The following is a 23225-nucleotide window of genomic DNA, read 5'->3' as shown; positions in this document are numbered from 1 at the left end:
GACTGGCTTCACTCTATTCCACCACCCTTGCATCGTAGCACCTTGTGACACTTGTGCGTATTGAGTTTGTGATTTACATGTCATGTTTATTTATTTATTTATTTATTTATTTATTTGCATTTTTAAAGCACTCATCGGCCCTTGGGCATCGTTAAAGGATACTTGATTCGACAAACAACAGTTAATGTACATTTTACATACAGGTTACAGCAGTTTACAGAGTGCGCTCTTACTCATACAAAGGTGAGATGCGTTGCAAAAGATCCACATTCGATTTTCACATTTTAGAGAAGGTTGCAAGTGTGGGACAGTGGCTAGTGGAAGAGTTGAGTTTTCAGATCCTTGCAGAACACTCTGCAAAGCTTGCGGCTCCTGCTTTGGCTCTTTTAAAGGCCGGGACTGCAAGCTGGTTACAGTGTTGGGCACACATAGGTCTTTCTGACGTGGCGCGGTGAATGATTTCTGAGAGGTAGGGAGGTGCTGTGTTTGAGAGGCACGAGTGAGTGATTGAGAGGGCTTTAAAGAGGATGCACTCTTTAACTGGGAGCCAATGAGCGTCCCTCCTGGCCTGGGATATGTGCTCCCTCTTGGGTATGCTGAGGGCTGCTCTGAAGGCGTTGTTTTGTGTGGTTTCTTCAAGTTTTTGGATGAAGTGCCTAGGAACAGGTCATTGCAGTAGTCCAACCTTACACCTACTGCAGCTCTGGCTATGGACGTGCAGTTTTTGGGGGAGAGGTAGGGTTTGACAGCATTTATGATCTTTGTTGTTAGTGTGGCTGATGAGGCGATGGCGCTAACTTGCCTTGACATGCATAGGGTGGAGTGATGTGTGTGTGTCCAGGACATGTGTATGCTGCTTGGATGAAGTGACATGTGTATGTTGCTTGGATGGTGGTGTCGTCGAGGATGAATGAGTATTTGCTGTCCAATTTGTTAAGGATTTGTTTGGGACCTACCAGTAGTATTTCGGTCTTGTCTCCATTGAGACATAGGCTATTAGCCGCCATCCGGGCCTGTATGATAGCATAGGTCTTACTGAGTGTGGCAGCATCTTGTTCATAGGAGCCAGTGAGTGGGAGTAACACTTGCGTATCATCGGCGTATTTGGTGTACGTTACGCCGTGATCATCAAGTTCGTTGAAGAGTGGGAGAATAAAAATGTTGTAGAGGGTCGGCGAGGTACAGAATCCCTGAGGTACTCCACTGTGGATGGGGTCGGGGTGGCGCATGCTTCATCTGAAAATACTTTCATTAGTCTTTCTTACAGGAAGGAGGTGGCTTTCTGGGAGAAATGGGCTGCCTCTTTGAGGTGTCTGTATAGGGTCCTGTGATCTACAAGATCGAAGGCTGCAGACAGATCAAGGAGGAGTAGTAGAGTTGGTTTCCCTTTGTGTGTGGTTTGTTCAATTTGCATTTTTAAATCGAGTAGGGCGGACTCGGTACCATGCCGTGGCCGGAAACCCGATTCCCTCTTACCCAGGATGTTGTTTTCTTACAGGGATTGTTGAATCTGGAGGTATGCTGCCTTGTCCAGTATTTTAAGCAGGAAAGGGACAGTGGTTATAGGTCTGTAGTTTTTTGGCATGTCTGGATCGAGTGAGGGTTTTTTTAGAAGTGGGAAAACCCAGGCGTCTTTGAGGGAAGGGTCGAAGATGCCAGTGGAGAGTGACGCATTGATGATGGCTGTGACCAACAGGGCTAGTGGCTCTGCACAGTCTTTGATTAGTGCTGTGGGGCCAATATCACCCTTGCATGAGGAGGTTTTGATATGCTTCATGATGGCTTTAACTTCTGTTTCACTAACAAGTCTGAAGGAGAAGGGTTTAGGGTCTTTGTTGTCAGGGTTGCTGGCTGGGTCATGGGGTGATTTGGCTTTAGGCAGGGCGCTGAGGTGGTTTTTTATTTTCTCTTTAAGGGTGTTTATTTTGTGAAGCATGGCTGTTTGTATATTGTTGCTGTACAGGGCGAGTACAGCGAGTACTGTTTGCTGGCGAGTCCTGCTGTTTGGATCTCCCTTGCTTCGTGTGTTTTTCCACTTGACTTTCGTCTGGAGGACGTCTTTCCCGGTTGCACCTAGCGTGCCTGACCCCTCATCACAGGAAGCCACAAGTTGTTCTACCCTGAGTGCCCACCTCCTCCTTGGCCACACCTTTTCCACCGGACATATCAACACCGCCCATTGCGCACACGCGCTGCGCACAGGGCGATTACAGCGAGTACTGTTTGCTGGCGAGTCCTGCTGTTTGGATCTCCCTTGCTTCGTGTGTTTTTCCACTTGACTTTCGTCTGGAGGACGTCTTTCCTGGTTGCACCTAGCGTGCCTGGCCCCTCATCACAGGAAGCCACAAGGTGTTCTACCCCGAGTGCCCGCCTCCTCCTTGGCCACACCTCTCCCACCGGACATATCAACACTGCCCATTGCGCAGAGGGCGAGTACAGCGAGTACTGTTTGCTGGCGAGTCCTGCTGTTTGGATCTCCCTTGCTTCGTGTGTTTTTCCACTTGACTTTCGTCTGGAGGACGTCTTTCCCGGTTGCACCTAGCGTGCCTGACCCCTCATCACAGGAAGCCACAAGGTGACTGTTATTCAAGTGGCTCATCACACTAGAACTGGGGAGGGGTGGCTTCTGTGTATCATCACGTTGGGTGCCTCCTGCCCCCTATATGCTAATGGATGGTCTCTGTTAGGCACGTAGTACACTACGTTAGGTGCCTCCTGCACGCCGAATGTTACGTTCGATTAGACGCTCCAAAAATAATTTAATTTTGAGTCAGTTTCTCGTGCTCATTCCCTTTTTTGTTTCTACTTTTTTCAAGGTGTTCTACCCAGAGTGCCCGCCTCCTCCTTGGCCACACCTCTTCCACCGGACATATCAACACCGCCCATTGCGCACACGCGCTGCGCACATGGCGAGTACAGCGAGTACTGTTTGCTGTTCGCTGTGCGAGGTGCGCGGTGCGGTGGGGCGGTGTTTTCAATCTGTTGCAGGCTTAGGTAGCTTCTTCCACCGTTAGTGAGTTCAGTGCTAGGTCAACCTTCCCCAAGGGAAGTTTGACCAGCCCTTGGTTTTATTTATTTTTTTGGTATCTAAACCAAACAAGCCATGACGTACCGGCTCACGACTAATATTCCTCCGCAAACCTTAAATATGTATAATCCATCTACAACCCACCTCAATCCCTCCATGGCAGAAGAGACTGATCCCTGCCCACAGGATTTTTACTCGGCACACTCTGGTACAATCAAAGTCCAAATTTTCCTTTGATGTTGACGTAGATGAATCAATTGTGTCTATTTCTTCTATGTCAACCTCCCATCTGGGGATCTCAAAGAAAGGCGAACACGCCAACACAAAGGACATTTTCCCTGCCTTAAAAACCCCTAGCATGATAACAAATCCACATCCATTATCAGATATCACAATCTTGGCCTCGACGCGAAATTGTCCTTGTCTCTCTTCCCCGCAACCTGGCTTTTCTCCAATTCCTTTTCCCCCCTTGCTGCAAGATCAAACTAACCTATCTATACAGTCCAGCCTAAGTGAGTCTCCCATGGCATGGAGCATGTCAATTTATCCACCTGCTGATCCACACCACAGCGAGTCGTCCAGGATAGATCATTCACAATCACAATCCTCACGCTCTTTGCTACATTCTTTTGCTCTTCCAACCCCAAGACCACCAAAAGAAATTGCATCAGATTTGTTTCTACAACATACTGGGCCTCATTACACGGACGGCGGTAAGGGTTAAAGGTCACCGTTAATGGCAACGGTGACCGTTAACCCTTACCGCCGTACTACGCGGTCCCTTAGCGGGTTGGTGCTTTAACGCCTGCTTTTTGCAGGCGTTAAAAACCAACCCGCTAAGGGACCTCGGAGCTAATTACGGCACCGCAAAATTGCGGGGCCGTAATTAGCGCCTTCCCCATTCCCATAGAGCCCTATGGGGCAGAAATGGGAATGGGGAAGGGCAATGGCGGAAGGGGGATTTACCGCCCCACCGACCTTGGAATGGGGCGGTAAATCCCCTTACCGCCAAGGCGGTGCCGGTAATTTACCGGCATGGTCCAGGGTGCTAATAGCACCCTGGATCACCGCCTTCCGTGTAATGAGGCCCACTATCATGATGAAACCGGCTATGAAAGCCATCAATACAACTATCATGAGCCTGTGCAAGCTGTTTGAATCTTTGGACACTAAAGTGTCACATCAATCCAGACAGTTTGATGACCTAATGAAATGGTTGTCGGCTCATTACGTTTCTTCCTTTGCCAAAAATGTACCTTCACCGATAAGGCACAGAAAAAGTGATGATCTTCATGAGAGAGAGGGAGCACTGAAATCTTTGACGCCGGGGGCCACTGTAGCTCACGCTGCCGAGGTACCCAGTGCCAGGTTCAGTGTTCTACCGCTGATTACCGGCATCATTTGTCCAATTGAGCAGATACCCGACATGACATCCATGCACAAAGAGCGTGCTTTGACAACTCAAATTCAGCAAACATCAAAAACTGTTGTGCCCGATCCACCTTCGGAGTCTTTTCGTACTAGAAAAAGTGGACAGGGATCCAGTCATCTGGATGCATTGAAAGCCCGAACCCAAAGGTTGTTCCAAAAAAGCCATTGGCACTAAAAAAGACCAAGAATATGGCCGGCTTAAAACAAACCAAAAAACCTTGAATTCCTTTCTTAAAGCCTTGGGCAAGTCAACGGCACTACAAGAAAAAGCTATTTCATCAACAGGCTCAGCAAATGATCCTTTATTCTTGGCTACGCAACCCCCTGTTTTGTCTAGTGCTTCCTCAACTAGCCATCCCCTGCAGAAGGCTGGTCAGGAGGCCCCGTTGACTTTTGGCCCATTAAGGTTGACGACAGCCTTAGCTTGGGCCGATAAGCCCGAAGCTAGTAAGACACAAAATTTAGCTTATCCAGCGTCTTCAAAGTTATCTGAAGAGCGTCTGTTAATACCTACGGTGAAACCAGCACAGGATAATGTTAAACTCTCGGAGGCTCCTTTATCCCCTTTGTTGCAATTAGTACTCTCCATTGATCGGAATATTGAGGCTGACAAACAACTTGCGGCCCTAAAAGCGCAAAATGATGCACACAGAAGATTTTTCAGGGCTAAAGGCACGCTAGACACTAGGGGCATTGACCAAGAAAATAAAAATTTGAACAGAGACACAGCAGGCACCCTTAGTGATAATCGGCCCTCGATGGTCACAGATGCCGCTGCAAATCATTTTGGTAAACAAAACAAACAAAAGTCGACTGACCCCTCAGTTGATTCGGTGCCCACAGCACAGCTGGAAAATCTTAAACAAAAGATAGATGATTATTTGGCTGTCAGTTTAGCGCAGGCAAAACATTCCTTAATTTTGTCTACAGTGACTGCAGAAGATCAATATTTATCGAACTCCACTACTGCACATAAACAAACCAGGGAAGTCGATAATGACTATATTGAGAACATACATTATGACACTCCTCATTTAAAGTGGGCTCCACCGAAAAACATCAGTCAGGCTGTTTCACATCATTTAAATCCATGACGTGAACACTTTTTCACACTCATTCTCAAATGTAGAGAGGGAAATTTCCCCTGCTATGACTTGAATCGTAACAGGGTCCTCAACATTTTCAGAGACATCAATGATCTCAAAAAGGTGGCGTCAAATGACATCGACCAAATCGAATTCATTTCTGAACTATCAACGTCGATTGTCAGATTATGGATTCCCTCAGGTCTAGTTCGTGACGCTATCTGGCAATGTAAAATGCAACTTTTCAGTATGGGTTTCCTGCTAGCAGAAGATCCCAAAAAAGCACACTTGAAAAATCAACAGCCCAGGCACAAATCTAACATCTATTGTGGAGCCCAGCGAAACCCGACGGTGTTCAGACTGATGGCATTAATCATCAGTAAGCACTCATAACAGACGAGATAGATGAGATCCATCTATTAAGTTGGAACACGAGGGGGCACGCTCATCTCCCCTCCACCTTTGCAAAATTCACTACTGTGTACCAGTTTATAGCCCTACAAGAAACCTGGCTAATCACTCGCCCGGCTTGGGATGGCTATGAAATTTTGCTTCTTTCGGCCAGATCAAGTAGAGGTCGTCCCTCATCAGGCTTATTAGTGGGTGTTCACAGTGCCAGTGGTTTTTCCATTGCTCCCTGGGCTTCTGTAGGTGCTCAGATTCAGTTAGTTCTCATTTGGGGTCACTCCCAAGAACTAGCCTTAGTAAATATATATCGTAATCCCCTCATTATGAGTGACGTAGATTTTTTTGATGGTATGAATGAAATTTTGAACCTAACATTTTCCAGAAAGTCTATTACTCACATCATTGTTGTAGGGGATCTTAACTTGGATTGTCGCAACATATCCAAACCCTCTCCTTCGGCCTTAAAATGGACAAACCTGATGTCTGACAGAAATCTATACAGGTTAAATGGATCAGTGGAGGGGGACATACAATCAAATTATACCTGGCACCGGGGAGCTAGCACTAGCACACTTGATTACATATACATGAGCCCTATATTGTTCCAAAAAGTCCCACGCCTCTCCATTTGTCCCCATCCAAATAGCGATCATTGTTTTTTAGTCGCACAGTTGGCATGGTCGTTTGCACACATCTCACGTCGTCAGGCACATAATGCCACGGCAAATGTCAATACTGCGAGAAACCGACTCAAATGGACCGCTCAGAACATACAGACACTAACGACCATCCTGGAAGATAATGAGTGGTGCAAAAATGGGGTGTCCTATAAAGATCTTTTACAACCCTTTATGCACAATATCACCATTTTGCGGCATAACCGCGCATGCCATCCACATAATTTCGATTCCAGCAATTAAAAATCTAAAAGCGGAATACCGAAAAATCAGGAAACACATACTCTCCCAGAATGGTCAGTTTTGTCATCAACATTTGAAAACCGCCAAATACCATTACAAAAACTGGCTTAGACAGAGAAAATCTCTACAGTTTCAGCATGATAGCACCTCCATGCTTGCCGCTATGAGGAACAAAAACTCAGAACAAATGTGGCAGATGCTAAATGATCATAAGACCAATTTACAGGGTGACGCCCAAATCAACAGCGTTTCTGAAAAGGAATGGATCACGCACTTTTCGATCTTATATGCTGATCCAGCGTTTGACAATCTGGAATACTCATTGGCTACCCACTCGCCCTGGCAACTCCACCTGTCAGAAGGGTTAATTCTCTCTTCCATAACACAAATCAGCTCATCAAAAGCTCAAGGCCCAGATGGGCTGTCCAACTTTATGTTTAAGACATTTCCAAAAGAATGGGCACATATCTTATACCTCATTTTTCAAAAAATTCTTCTTACGCGTAAAATACCGATCTCTTGGAAAACTTCCATTATAATCCCCATTTTCAAGAAAGGCGATCGTTGCATTCCAGCCAACTATCGGCCAATCGCCCTTCTTGACGCGCCCGGGAAAGTATTCGCAAAAATCATCCTTGCCGAATTCAATGCCTGGACCCTTCATGCCCACTTGCGCGATCCCCATCAAACGGGATTTGTGGCAGGCATGGGGACTTCAATACATTTATTTTCTTTAAACGCTATTAAACTGCAATGTTTTCAGCAAAAACAACCAGTATTTTTTGCCTTCATCGATCTTAAAGCAGCTTTCGATTCCGTCAGTCGAGTGTTCCTTTTGGCAAAATTACAAAGAGATCACTGCCCAGAAACCCTGATAGATGTCATATACGATCTCCATTCAGACACCTCGATTAAGGTCCGCTCAACCCTAGATGGCATGTTGTCACAACGAATTCCAACCTCACAAGGCCTTAAACAAGGTTGTCTGTTAGGGTCCGCCATTTTCAATTATTTCATTCAAGATGTAAGACATGATCTATTAAAAGTAATTTCAGACTCTCCCAAACTGAATGGCCATTCAATTCAGACTCTCTTTTATGCAGATGATTTAGTCTTGATTTCCAGGACACAAGTAGGGCTACAGCGACTACTAAACACCTTTTATAACTACACTGTGATCAATGAATTAAAAGTGAATCTCACTAAAACCCAGATTGTAGTTTTTTGTCCAAAAAGGCGTAGCCCAATTTCTTATGTATGGTCAATGAACAACCTTCTGATTAACAGGGTGCCTTTCTACAACTATTTGGGCATCATGTTTGAGAATGTGAAACATCTGACAGGCCATCTTGTACGTCTAGAATCAAGACTAACATCCTTTACATCTCAAGCCAGCATTTTAATGTATAAATACGGTAAATTTTCAGTATTACCTGCATGGCATTTTTGACCGTAAAAACAGTACCAGCTTTACTCTATGGCCTGGAAATCTTTCAAGACATACCATCCCTGCAGTTGGCAAAATGGGAGGCAAAATATTGGCGTTGCATTTTGCATCTGCCGAATTGTATCCCAGTGACCTGGTTAAGGTATGAGCTTGGTTTGATCTCACTACAGGCCCTTTTTAATTGGCGCAAATGCGCCTCCTTTAGGAAATGCTTAATATCTACCACTTCGCAAGTTCTTTTAAAACATATCTCATCATACATTTTTTCAAGTAAACACTCTTTCATTAAATCGTGGCTAATGTCTGTTTACTCTGTACTAATCAAAGCAGAGGTATCACTAGATTTACTGATACAAAATCCAGATAAAGCTAAATCAAAAGTATATCATACAGACTGGATTGCGACTCAACAGGGTTGTCTTGTATATCATGATGCCGATGCTAACCGATTTCTACACAAAAAAATGCGTACCTTGCCATCATATTTAGTACGCTGTCCATCTCCTAACTACCGCCACCACATCTTGAAATTACGCTTCAATTTATGGGGCACTAGAGACCTGCTTTGTAAAAGGAAATTGTTGAGCCATTCTGAAAATGTTTGCCGCTTTTGCACATCATTAAACAGTTGTGAAACCATGAAGCATCTCATCACAGAATGCTCAGCACTTCGCCCATTGCGCGAAATACATTTTGCGCGACATTGTAACTATTTACAGCTCGCAACTCAAGACCTGGCCAGGTTTTTTATCCTGGGCTCAGGGTATCTGGCATTACTGATTGCCACTGTAAATTTTCTTTTAAGTTTAAAACTGAGCCCAAATGAAAGTGCAAGTGAATGATTTGCCACACAACCATTCTATGGAGTTTTCTTTTTTTTTGATCAGTTAATTTTGCTTCATTATTTATGTGTTTCTGTTATCCTTTGTTGTTATATCCTTATCTTTTTTCTTTTTTTTTCTCATCTTCAAGTTTAAATGTTTACTAACTTTTAAATCTGTATGTATTTGTATTTATATTTGAAAGGTTGATTAATTTCAACTAAAAAAAAAAAAAAAATTAATATTGTTGCAGCATTGTTTCGTCTTTTACTGTTTCCTTGGTGGTGGTAGGCTGGGAAGCAAGCTCTTTGTAGATAGCGAATCATTCCTTCACCTCTGAGTTTCCATTTGAAATTCTAGTGTTGTATGATGCAGCTTTGGCTAGGGTGATTTCTTTTTTGTAGCAGGAGGCAAGGGATTTGTATGCCTCTAGAGTGGATTGGGACGGGCAGGCTTTCCATGTGGTAAGTGCCGCTCGATTTAGAGATATTAGGTCTAGTAGCTCTTTTGTAAACCAAGAGTTGTCGTGTTTCCTAGTTTTTGCTTTTTTTCTTGGTTAGAGGCACAATGGCTTCTATGGCTGCTTTGATGGTTGAGTTGTATGTGTCAACAAGTGCAACCGGGTCCGTGGAGAATGGGGGCCTCAAGGCTGATGAAGCGTTTAAGAGGTGGAGTATTCTTTCTTTTGTGAGGAGTCTGGCCAATCTGGTTATAGCTGGGTGGGGGGGAGGCGGTACATAAGGCTTGGACGTGATATTGGTGGGGATAAAGAAGTGTATGAGGAGATGGTCAGTCCAGGGGCAGGGTGTGACAGAACTGATGTCTATGACACAGTTGTGGTCTGTTATCCAGTCGAGTTCACAACATGTGGTGTGGGTAGGGTCGGTGACTCTCTGGATGAAGCCTAGGTAGAGGAGAGCTGTGTCCAGGGCTTTGCTTTGTTTGATCTGGGGGGTTTCTAAGGCCAAGATAGAAGTCGCCTAGGAGGATGGCTTTGGTGTTGTTTTTCAAGTTGTCCCCTATCTGGTGGAGAAGGTTGGCTTGGAAGTCTAGTAGTGGGCCCGGCGGGCAATATAGGGCATGTATGGTAATAGTCTCGTTGGGGGATAGGGCAATTTTGACCGATAGCACATCCGTGTGTTCATCGAATGATGAGCTGATCTGTCTGATGGTAAGGGAGTCTTTGGCGGTGAGCGCCACTCCACCTCCTTCATTGGTGGTTCTATCCTTGTGAAACATAGTGTAACCTGGTGGTAGTGCAGGGCTGATGGAGTGGCCAGATGCTTCATGTAGCCATGTTTCGGTGAGGGAGAGGATGTCTAGGTCAGGGAGCAGGTCATGAATCTCTGTGGCGTCAGCTGGGAGTAATCTAACGTTGATCAGGGTGCACTTGAGCAGTGAGTGAGGTGAGGCTGGTGTGGGTGCACAATTGTTTATGCTAGGATCAGTGGAGATGGCCGTTATGGCGGATGATGATGCCTTGGCCGTCTTGGCTGAAGAAGGTGCCTTGAACTTGTGTGTGGCAGGTGAGAGGGTGTGAGATTTAGGTCTTGACGTGGATGGTCTGGGGTCGGAGCGAACTCCTAGAAGTTGGTTTCTTATGATGGTATGTCTGGGGTGAGAGTTGGGCATGGGGGGGTCGAGCAGCTGAGAGTTTTGGCTTGTAGGCTGTTAGGTGGGCTGGTGGGCGATACCAGGAGTGTGGGTGTCTGTTTGAGAGTGGCAGGAGGGTCCAAGCATATAGGGGTAGGAAGGGTGTAGGTGGTATGTCCTCTGCGCGTGGTGGAGACTGAAATGCCATGTGGGCAGTGAGGACTGTAGCTGGTCAAGTTGTGAGTGGCCTCAGCATGGTAAGAACGTGAGGGGCAGCAAAAATGAAAACATTAACAGTGGGCCTCTGCTTGTTCATAGAACCAGATGCAGGCAGGATGCAATGCTTAACACTTAGCGGCAAACTAATTGCAAATATCTGCACAAAAGTGAGTGACAGGCAAAGAGTGCAAATATCACCACAGAGAGGCGGGCAGGCACAATCAGATATCACAACAAAGTGTGCGGGCAAATGCAAATATCATATAGAGAGGGCGGGCAGTCACAATCAGATATCACAACCAAGTGTGTGGGCAAATGCAAGTATCATCACAGGGTGGGCGGGCAGGCACAGTCAGATATCATAACAAGGAGAGCGGGCAAATGCAAATATCATACAGAGTGGGCGGGCAGGCACAATCAGATATCACAACAAAGTGTGCGGGCAAATGCAGATATCATACAGAGTGGGCGGCAGTCACAATCAGATATCACAACAAAGTGTGCAGGCAAATGCAAGTATCATCACATGGTGGGCGGGCAGGCACAATCAGATATCAAAACAAGGTGAGCGGGCAAATGCAAATATCATACAGAGTGGGCGGGCAGGCACAATCAGATATCACGACAAAGTGTGCGGGCAAATGCAGATATCATACAGAGTGGGCGGGCAGTCACAATCAGATATCACAACAAAGTGTGCGGGCAAATGCAAGTATCATCACATGGTGGGTGGGCAGTCACAATCAGATATCACAACAAAGTGTGCAGGCAAATGCAAGTATCCTCACAGAGTGGTGGCAGGTAGGTTCGGCCATGTAGGTGGGGGCGTGTGATGGGCCGTATTAGGATCGGCCGGTGAGTCAGTGGCCGCTGAAGATAGAAAGTACGGAGGGTCTTTGCGGCACACCAGTGAGGTGCTTCTTGAAATATAGCGCCTAAGGGCCTGGATTTCGCTTCTGATATGTGGTCATAGGCGGCTGCTTATCTCGCAAGGCATGAGAGGGTCAGGGGTGTACTGTGGTAGGAGGGGCGGGTACTCACCAGAGTCTTGCACAGGTAGGTGGTACCACATCCTGTCACGGTGCCCTTAGTAGAGGCCCTTGGTGGGAAGGCCCAGCTAACGCCTTCCGGTGACTAGGGCTCACGGGAGTAGCGCTTGGCTGGCCAATCAGGCACGGATCACGTTGCTTGGCAACATGTAAACAGCTAACAAAGCCTCCATTTTAAACGGGCTCCTCCTGGCTTGCTACAATATGCACGGTAATGGAAAGGGTGCTGTAGATGCTGAGATGGGGAGGGCTGCAGGGTGTATTCAACATCAGGAAAGCAGGGTCAGGATATCACGCTTACCCGCAGGTGGAGGGGCGCGTGTTGTAGAGTCCTCGGTGCTCGTCCATGATTCCTCTGACGACGCGAATGGTTGCTGAGGCAGCTGGGGGAGGCTCCTGTCCTCCTAGGCAGAACGCTGTCATGTCACATCCATTGTACATGGCTCTGGGACAGTAGTCAGCAAGTTCCATCTCATGCAGTTTGACAGATCAGGCATGGCTATGCTACATGGCCTCTGTGTATTTGCATCAGTGATGTTGGTGACTGAACTATGCCAGTCAGGTGCTCATGTGTTAAGCAGGTTCTATGCACTATGCACTACATGTGGTATTTAGCCTTTCCACACACATCCATGGTTGCTTTCATGCTACCCTTCACTTCCATTGACACTGCGTACGAGCGAGAGTTTGTGGCATGGCAGGTTAATGTGTTGCATGATGACATTGTGATGCCTATGTGTGTGGGCTAGGCTATTTACATGGGTCTTCATTTATTTTTATGTCCATGTACAGGTGATGAGGCACTGGATGCAGAGGAGGAGGAGGAATATGATACTGAGCCACGACCAACCACCAGTGGAGGACGTGGTGTGGTAGCCCATGAAGATCCACTGGTGCTACAGGCCATCCTGACCCTGACTCAGTCTGAGTCCACCTCTGAGGAAACCTTTGGCTCTGGTGGTGAAACGGATATGGATTCCTCTGTGCTGTCGCAGGTGAGTGCATCGACTGTGGGTTCTGTTGTATCCCAAACATCTGAAGGGGGGGACCCTTTACAGGGCCAGTCAGTGTTGGTATGTCTGTGTTACGCTCACCTGGTTCCCACAGGGGCGTCGATCGGACCCGGACAGCTGCGGTCTCCACCAACATGATGCGTAGTGAAGAGATGACAGTCTGGACTGGCCCGCCTAATCTTGTCTGCTGGACTCGTAGAAGTATTCTCCTGCAAGTGGAGAAAGGGATTTAGCCACCCGTGGACTTTAGTGATGGCCCCCCCAACTGTTCTCGTTCTCCCCACTAATCACCTTTGATATCCCCTCTTGGTAACCTCACCTTATGTTTTTAAATGATGAGCTCTCCATCCTGCATGGCATGCAGGGGCGCGTAGATACCAGTTACTTCACTGGTTTGAAGGTACTGGAGGAGTTCCGGAGGAATATTGACTCCAGTGTCTATAAAGTTCAAAGAGTTCAATATGTCCGATGTTCACTCTTGTTCCATTCCCTCGTTAGGTTGCAGCTGGGTCCAAAAGAATATTGCCTGGAGGCAGCTGATGGCATTCAGGTAAGAGTCTGTATTACCAAACACTGTCCGGTAAAAGTTGCATGAGTTTAACATGCTGTTTTCTCTCCCTTTATAGGAGCAGCATAGAAAGATGCAGCGAATTAAAGGATAATACCTCTGGTGGTAAAGCAGGTAAGCCTATGGTGGCAAAGAGATTGTCTTTGTTGGTTTTCTTGGTTCACCTTGTTATTCCTTTTGTTTCCCCCCCAGGTGCTGGGTTTCGACGAAGAAAATGATGGAGGCAGTGCCGAGTTGAAAGATGCGGTGGACTGGTGAGTATAACACGGCGCTGCTGCTGGCGAAGCGACGCGTGCTGAAATAATATCCTTTCCAGGCTCGGAGATGTGCTGGGTCCGGAATCAGGTAAGGAATCAAATAATGTCCGTGATCTAACCTCTTCTCCTTTCTTTTCCTTTTGTCTAGGAGCTCTGGATTCGAGGCGGGCGTAGCAGAAGACTGGATGCTGACTTGCAGAAACGGTGAGCGTTACGCTGCTGAATGCAGAATAACACGAAGCATGAGCTGCTGTTCGGGCGTGGTTTAAATAGCCTGCAAAGTAGTCCCAGGTAAGAAGTTCCCCAGAACCACACCCGAGTAAAAAATAGTCCCTGTAATAAAATAGTCCCATCCAGGCCTCACGTTGGCTTGGACTCATTTGCAGCATGGTCTGCATAAGGTAAGTAAAGTCTATGAGCCTGGCGCCTATGGCGCCAGGACTGATTTCTATGATGAGCCTGGCGCCTAAGGCGCCAGGACTGAATCCAAACAGCCCCCAGCCCGGGCTGTTGGGGTTTTAATGAGTATCTGGATGCCTGCTCCTGGGGCTGATGGACTCGATCCGGATGCCCGGGGGTAGGCATCATGACAGCCCTTCCCCCCAAGGCCCCTCCTAAAGTTGTTCTTCCCCTTGGCCCTGGTTTCTCTGGGAAGTCCCGATGGAATTTTTTCACCAATCGAGGAGCATGAACGTGGTCGCTAGGTTCCCATGACCTTTCTTGTGGTCTGTAACCCTTCCAGTCGATTAAATAAAAAAGTCTTGATTTAACCATTTTTGAGTCCAGGATGTTTTTTACCTCGAATTCAGGTTCTCCATCTATAAGGATGGGGTCAGGTGGTTTGGTTAATCTTGTCCCGGGTTGAACTGGTTTTAGAAATGAAACATGAAAGACAGGATGAATCCGCATATTAGAGGGTAATTCTAATTTGACGGCCACCGGGTTGATAATGGCCTTAATGGTGTAAGGTCCCAAATATCTAGGATTAAAAGTCTGAGTTCCTTTCAGAGGTATATGTCTTGTAGCCAGCCAAACTTGGTCTCCGATTCGATATGGTGGGGTCTCACTTCTATGTTGATCAGCATTTTTCTTGTATTTCTCTTTTGCTTGTTTCAAATATTTTGTTGCCTCTTTAAAAGCTTGTGTAATAGTAGAATGCAGATGAGTTACTGCCGGCATTTCTAAATGCTGGGGCGAATCGAGTTCTGAGGTTCAAGGATGATGTCCATATATGGTATAAAAGGGGCTTTGTCCGGTTCATGAATGTACAGAGTTATTGTATGCGTATTCAGAAATCCATAAAATGTCCTTCCAATTACTTTCGGTTTGGTGGAGCATACAACATAGATATTGTTCAAGAGTCTGGTTGGTTCTCTCCGTCTGACCATCGGTTTGGGGATGGTGACTGGTTGATAACCTTACGTCGATTTGTGCCAATTGACAACACTTCTGCCAAAATTGCGAAATAAACGGACTACCTCGGTCAGAGATCAATACGGAAGGAAATCCATGTATTCGAACAATATCTTCGATAAATTCCTTGGCCAAGATTGAAGCAGAAGGTAATCCTTTTAAAGGAATAAAGTGGGCCATCTTGGAAAAAAGATCCACAATAACTAGAATGGTGTTGAATCCATTACATGGCGGTAGATCTGTTATAAAGTCTAAAGACAAAGTGTGCCATGGTGTGGGTGGAATATCTAAAGGTTGTAAAAGACCAGCTGGTTTATTCTTTTGACTTTTGTTCTGGGTGCAGATGCCACAAGACAGTACAAATGACTTTACATCTTTTCGCCAGGTGGGCCACCAGAATTGTCTTTTAATTTTAGCTTCAGTTTTTGCAATACCTGGGTGCCCTTCCATCAGAGCTTCATGGTAATTGGAGATGGCTTGTTCTTGTAGTTCCTTGTGTGGTAGAAATAGACGCCCTTGATAGTAAGGTAGGTCATTGACAACTGAATAATCTGGGCCCTTTCTAACCCAGTCCTGCAGGGCTGCTGAATCGAAAAGTTGTTGGATTTTTAAATGAATATCTTCTAAGGTCTGTAGAGTAGTTATCCCAAGAATTCTTTGTTCAGGAATTAAAGGCACCGGTTCCGGGTTCGAATATGCTTCTCCCATCCCAATTCGGGATAACGCGTCTGCCTTACCATTCTTACAACCTGGTCGATAAGTGATCACGAAATCGAATTCGGCAAGGAATAAGGCCCATCGAAGTTGACGCGATGATTGGGCCTTCGCTGTTTTTAAATACTGCAAGTTCCTGTGATCAGTGATTACGGTAATGGTATGCCTGGCACCGAGAAGTTAATGTCGCCAAGCCTTGAAGGCGGATTTGATGGCTAACAACTGTTTATCGGTAACCGCATAGTTTAATTTGGGGGCTGAGAATTTTCTGGACCAAAATGCTACTGGATAAAGTTGACCGGTTTCCGGATCCTTCTGGGAAAGGACAGCCCCCATGGCTAAACTGGATGCATCGGTTTCAACTATGTATGGGAGCTCGGGCGTGGATGCTTTAAGACAGGTGCCGACGTGAATTTCAATTTCAGTTCTTGGAAGGCTTTTTCAGCCTCTTCGGTCCACAAGAAGCGTTTGTTTTTTCACAAAAGTGCTGTCATGGGGTGTACAACCTATGAGAAGTCAGGAATAAATCTGCGGTAGAAATTAGCAAATCCAAGCATGCTTTGCACCCCTTTAACTGAACTGGGTGATGGCCACTTGAGAATTGCGTCCACCTTTCGAGAGTCCATTCGGACTCCTTTTGGAGTCAGGATAAATCCAAGGAATTCAACTTCTGTAGCATGAAAAACACATTTTTCCAATTTTACATATAACTTGTGCTGGCGTAGTTTCTCAAGGACTGCACGAACGTGCTTAACATGGTCAGATTCTGAGGAGGAGTACACTAGAACATTGTCTATGTATACGACAACACAGACGTCAGTGAGTTCACGAAGGACATCGTTCATAAAATACTGGAAGGCTGCTGGTGCATTGCACAACCCGAAGGGCATCACCTGATATTCGAATAATCCGTACTTGGTGCGAAAAGCGGTCTTCCATTCGTCGCCCTTCTTTACACGTACCAGATGATATGCCCCTCGGAGATCTAATTTAGTGTAGATGCAAGCATCCTTTACTTGGTCTAGTAGTTCGGGGATCAGAGGCAATGGATACCGGCTCTTCACCGTGATCTGGTTTAATGCGCAGTAGTCTATGCACGTTCTGAGGTCACCTTCCTTTTTGGGCACGAAGAATAAAGCTGAAGATGCGGGGGACTTAGATGGACGAATGAAGCCATTAGCAAGGTATTGGTCCAAGTATTGTCGTAGGTGACGGTTTTCGGGTTCCGTAAGGGCATAGATCCTACTGCATGGAGGTTGTGCACTGGGTATGAGGTCGATTTGACAATCGTATGATCTATGAGGTGGTAAGGTGTTTGCCTGTTCTTTTTGGAAAACATCCTGGAATTCTTGATATTCCTGAGGTAACTGCAAGACTGGATTAGCGACTGTGGCCAGGCTTTTGTTCAAGGTTTTTTCCGGGTAATAGGTGTGTGCACACTCCGGGAAGGTTACTCTCTTCTCTCGCCAATCAATACAAGGATTATGTGTTTCCAACCAAAGTATCCCCAGTATTATTTGGAACTGCGGGGCTTTGATTAAGTCAAACACAATAGTCTCTCGATGCCATTCTTGACCCAACAGTGTCATCTCTGTGGTGGAATGAGTATCAGGCCCAGAGGCAATTTCAGTTCCATCGACTGTGGTGATAACATCCAAAGTGGTCTTTTTGCAGAGAGGTAGATTCATCCTAGAAGCCAATTCGTGGTCCACATAGTTTCCTACGGCCCCGCTATCAATGTATGCCCTAACTGCGTGCATACGTGATGGCTGCCTTGGATCAATAAGGACCATTGGTATGATTAGGTGCAAGGTCTGAGTGTCCTTCTTTAAGCTCGGCAAGCAGACCTCTACGCTTGTCGGGTGTGGTCATTTCCCGAATCAGGCTCTGTTTGATTTCTATCAGCAACTCCGACTACTTTCTTGGATGGTTTTATAAGGCAATCCCGTAGAAAATGTCCTGAGGCCCCACAGTACAGACACAACTGCATCTGTCGTCTCCTTTCTCTTTCTTTTTGAGTTAAGGGTCCCTTAACTCCCCCGATCTGCATTGGTTCTGATGCATCTGTTCCTTTGGGAGTAACATTGGGTTTAACCATTACCCGATTCTCGAACTTAGCTCGATCAGCTTTTCTATTCTGAAGTTGGTGATCTAGCTGGACCACTAAGTCCATATATTCTGCGCAATCCTGAGGTGGGTTCACAACTTGGGCCAAAACATCTTTGAGTTCACCCCGAAGTCCACGATGAAATAATGTAATTCGCTTTACCTCTGGCCATCCGGTTTCCACCACCAACCTATTGAAGGTTGCAATATAAGTTAGCAGGTCCTGGTGTCCTTGTCGTAGGGATAGAAGTTTGTTATCCAGGGCCTGTCCCTGTGAATGTCTGGCAAATAGTTTTTCCATCCTCAATTGAAAACCCTGAAAATCCCGAAGAAGAGGGTCATCCTGGTTGACTAATGGAATTGACCAATCCGCTGCGCTGCCACTAAGGTATGACAGTACAAAGGCTACTTTGGCTTGGTCATTTGGAAAAGCTCCTGGTCTGCATAAAAAGTGCAAGCAGCATTGGTTCATGAAACGGCAAACCTTTTCGGGTCCCCAGCAAAGCGTTCGGGTGGAGCTAAAGGAATGCTCCCTGGTAGAACCACTTGCACATGGCTGCTCGATGAAACGGGGGTTGAATTCCTCCCAAGTCCAGGTAGTGGTGTTTGCCCAGCTTATTTTGCAGCAGTTGTCTGGCAAGATCATCAGTGCGCTCCTTTGACACAATCAGTTCTCTCCTGAGGGCATTAGTTTCTTGGCGCGCGGAGTGCACTTCTGCCCTAAGTTCTCCTAACAATTGGGCTAGTTGGTCGGTTTCTGAGGTCTCCATTACGCCCGGGTGGGGATTTGTAGATAGGCTTCGTGTTCTGTTACGCTCACCTGGTTCCCACAGGGGCGTCGATCGGACCCGGACAGCTGCGGTCTCCACCAACGTGATGCGTAGTGAAGAGATGACAGTCTGGACTGGCCTGCCTAATCTTGTCTGCTGGACTGGTAGAAGTATTTTCCTGCAAGTGGAGAAAGGGATTTAGCCACCCGTGGACTTTAGTGATGGCCCCCCCAACTGTTCTCGTTCTCCCCACTAATCACCTCCGATAGCCCCTCTTGATAACCTCACCTTATGTTTTTAAATGATGAGCTCTCCATCCTGCATGGCATGCAGGGGCACGTAGATACCAGTTACCTCACTGGTTTCAAGGTACTGGAGGAGTTCCGGAGGAATATTGACTCCAGTGTCTATAAAGTTCAAATAGTTCAATATGTTCAATGTTCACTCTTGTTCCATTCCCTCGTTAGGTTGCAGCTGGGTCCAAAAGAATATTGCCTGGAGGCAGCTGATGGCGTTCTGGTAAGAGTCTGTATTACCAAACACTGTCCGGTAAAAGTTGCATGAGTTTAACTTGCTGTTTTCTGTCCCTTTATAGGTACGGCATAGAAAGATGCAGCGAATTAAAGGATAATATCTCCGGTGGTAAAGCAGGTAAGCCTATGGTGGCAAAGAGATTGTCTTTGTCGGTTTTCTCGGCTCACCTTGTTATTCCTTTTGTTTTCCCCCAGGTGCTGGGTTTCGACGAAGAAAATGATGGAGGCAGCGCCGAGTTGAAAGATGCGGTGGACTGGTGAGTATAACGCGGCGCTGCTGCTAGCGAAGCGACGCTAGCTGAAATAATGTCCCTTCCAGGCTCGGAGATGTGCTGGGTCCGGAATCAGGTAAGGAATCAAATAATGTCCGTGATCTTACCTCTTCTCCTTTCTTTTCCTTTTGTCTAGGAGCTCTGGATTCGAGGCGGGCGTAGCAGAAGACTGGATGCTGACTTGCAGAAACGGTGAGCGTTACGCTGCTGGATGCAGAATAACACGAAGCATGAGCTGCTGTTCGGGCGCGGTTTAAATAGCCTGCAAAGTAGTCCCAGGTAAGAAGTTCCCCAGAACCACACCCGAGTAAAAAATAGTCCCTGTAATAAAATAGTCCCATCCAGGCCTCACGTTGGCATGGACTCATTTGCAGCATGGTCTGCATAAGCTAAGTAAAGTCTATGAGCTTGGCGCCTATGGCGCCAGCACTGACTTCTATGATGAGCCTGGCGCCTAAGGCGCCAGGACTGAATCCAAACAGCCCCCAGCCGGGGCTTTGGGGTATTAATGAGTATCTGGATGCCTGCTCCCGGGGCTGATGGACATGATCCGGATGCCCGGGGATAGGCATCATGACAGCCTGTCTGTGGTGGTTACGGCTGCAGGGTCACGCTCCACAGTACTGACTACTGGTCCTGGGTCAGCTGATCTAGGGAGGGATGCAGTCCTGCAGCCACAAACAGCACCATCATATCAAGGGCCAGGTTCCCTTGGCCCAGGCAGGCGTGGGGTCCACCAACGCAGTGGCCGTGTGTTAGCTGGAGATACTGTGTGGAAGCGGTCCATGTATGCTGTTGCACAACAAAAGCCTGCTTCATATGAGATGTTGGCTCAGGGCATGGATAGGGTGGCCAATTCCATGATACCCCCAGCAAGACAGGTGGAGCACCAGCAGCAGGCATTGCGGTCCACATGCCGCTCACACAGGCTGAACACGGTGGCAAGCAACATGAGCCGATGGGCAGAACTGAGGGCTCTGCGTGCATCCATGGCTGCAGAGGATCGGGCCCACAGGGAAGCCCTGAGGTTAGAGTATAGGTCCCTCGGGACTACACTGGCTGCATTCGAGGCAGTCAGCAGTAGACGGTGAAAAGAAGATTCAACAGTTGACGCATGGCATCACGGAGGAGCTCTGTGCATCCCATGAGGTGTTGCATGGGGACCTCCGAGCCATCATGTTGCAGATGCAATCATCTCAGTCCTGCATGGCCACTGCCATGGAGGACCAGGCCAGGGCTATGTGTTGTGATCCTTCCTTACCACTACCACATTCTGATGCTATACCAGGGGGTGGCGACAGCAGCGACAGGTCTCCCGATCCATGCTAGCCGTGCGGCCCATTAACCCATGGAAGTTTTTATTCTTCTCAACATACACAGATGTGGGTGTTGACGTGCACCCTGCACCTCCTCCCTCCTGGGTGGGCCCCCTCCCCCCCAGTCCACCCCCTTCCCTCAGTCCACCGTGGGCCCCCCCCCAGACCCTCATGGGCCTTTTTGATTTTATTGTACTTGTTTATTGTCGATTGTGCATTTATGTGACAATATGTTGCTTTGTGTGGCAGCCGAGGGCATCCACTGTAGATTCCAGCGGGACCCATGCAGGCTTGTCTCGTGTTTGTACCCTGCTTGTTTGTGCCTTAGGGTCCAGACACATATGCCACTCCTGCCTCCCCTTTCCATGGGCTTGCAAGGAGTGCAGCGTGTAAAAGTAACTTTACACAGAGGCATTGGGCTTCCATTATATCTGTGGGCAGTCTCATGTCCGACCTTTGTATACACCCCTAGTGGGATTCATGATTGTTTGTCCAGTGCATGGTTAGCATCCCTTTTTGTTTGGACATTGAGATCCATCCTTTGTTCATGTTCCATCTTCATGTATTAGCTTGACTATCTCCATTATTGTTTGCCTTCCGGCTGTATGCACTTTCCTGCCACCTTTAGTTAGCAGAGCTACACAAAAAATAGAAGGGTGCCATGTGCAGGTTACGACACATTGTGGCACTTGTACAATTATGATTGGTCACTGTCAGACTGATTCACTCTTGGGTCATGTGTTTCTGGTATGTTGTACTGGACAATTCATGTTCATGTGTACATTGTTGTTTTGATGTGTGAGAGTGAGTTATTTAATTTACATTGATCATTGAGCGCTTTGTGACAGTAGTGTTATGTGTTGGCCATTTATTTCTCCGTTTTGACAGTGCATGCAACGACATGGTGTGTCAACCAGGTGACATGCAGTGTAGGAGGGTTTAGGTGACATACCAGCATTTAATTGTGCACTTTGGCATGGTGTTGATAGGCATACTCCATCTTCCATGTGTTCCTTTTGTGCACACCAGATTGTGTGCATCCCTTAGAACTTAACATAACTCAATGTGGCACTTTGAAGGACACAATCTCAGAGTGGTAAGGTTGGGACAATTGATTGTCCCTTTATCATCATTGATTGTCACCTGGAATGTGCCAGGGCTGTGTGCACTCTGCAGGGGTTGAATTTTAGGTGGAAAATGGTGCCGCAAGCTGGGCTACAGGCAGCTTTGCCACGTGCCCTTTCCCCTCCCATGCGCAGCCACCATGAATGTGGTTGGGGATGTGGGGGCACCACCATGTCCACCGGTATGCCACGCTGTTGTAACGTTGCGCAGGACACATGCTGCCACAATGATCCTGCACACTACTGGTGGTGCATATAGTAGCTCACCACCAGAGTGGTCAAGGGAGCGGAAGCGTGACTTTATCACTCTGAATGTGTGCTCCACTATGGCCCCAGTTGCAATATGGGGTGTGTTGTATCTTACCTGGGGTGGTGTGGTGGGGTTCTGTATTGGCGTCCTCATGTAGGTGTTCAGAGGGTAGGCATTGTCCCCTGTGAAGGTGAGATGGGTTGTCAGTGGTGTGGTTTTGTCTGTGTGAGACATGCATGCATTTGCAGGGCCATGTGTTGCCATGCCTCCCAGCTTCCAGGGCCCGGTGTAGGGGTGACATTCTGAATATGAAATTATCATGGGCAGAACCTGGATAGTTAGCATATACAGAGCTAATGATTACCTTGGCATCACATACAACCTGCTCGTTGATGGAATGCCAGTGCTTGCGATTGCGATTGATGTGCTCTGTGACCCTAGGTGGACGTAGGGCCACATGGTTGCTATCGATGGCCCCAAGCACTTTAGGGAAGTGTGCCACCCCGTAAAAGTCCTGGACCACGGCTTGCCTTTCTGCAGGTGTTCTGGGCATGTATAAGTGCCTGCGGACTGAGGGGGTGCAGTCATGATTGCCAACAACTGGTGTAGGCAGCGTGACTGCGTGGGTGTTGTGAAATGCCACTGACTATGGCAGTTGTCTTCTGAAATGAACCAGTGGCCAAAAAATGCAGTACAGTGAGCAACTTTTCCAAGGGGCTCAGTGCTGGGGAGCACAGGGTGGGTGATGTGAAGTCAAGCCAAAGGCAACCAATGGGAGGGGGAGCTGGGCCAGCAATGGAGAAGGCTTACAAGAATCCTGGTACGGCAATCTTGGAAGGCCGAGGGCACTGTAGAAGTGGTGTTTCAAATGCACAAATTCACAAAAAC

At 47.2% G+C, this 23225-nt stretch overlaps 1 protein-coding gene across 4 annotated transcripts in view; it reads left to right on the top strand.

Annotated features, from left to right (window-relative positions):
• SLC4A9 (solute carrier family 4 member 9) overlaps positions 1-23225 on the top strand; it is a 1170242-nt gene that overhangs the window by 566378 nt on the left and 580639 nt on the right. For 2 of the 4 annotated variants that reach the window (XM_069652671.1, XM_069652668.1), the window contains exon 8: positions 12794-12996. The exons of the other annotated variants lie outside the window; for them this stretch is intronic. The gene's annotated coding sequence lies outside the window, so the exon portion shown is untranslated. The remainder of the gene's footprint in view (positions 1-12793; positions 12997-23225) is intronic. 4 annotated transcript variants of the gene reach the window in all.

The sequence above is a fragment of the Ambystoma mexicanum genome, chromosome 3p (assembly GCF_040938575.1).
Source record: "Ambystoma mexicanum isolate Mex_15411 chromosome 3p, UKY_AmexF1_1, whole genome shotgun sequence".
Taxonomy (NCBI): Eukaryota; Metazoa; Chordata; class Amphibia; order Caudata; family Ambystomatidae; genus Ambystoma; species Ambystoma mexicanum.
Note: the sequence above shows the minus strand (reverse complement) of the source record. Positions and strands in the feature narration are given on the sequence as shown.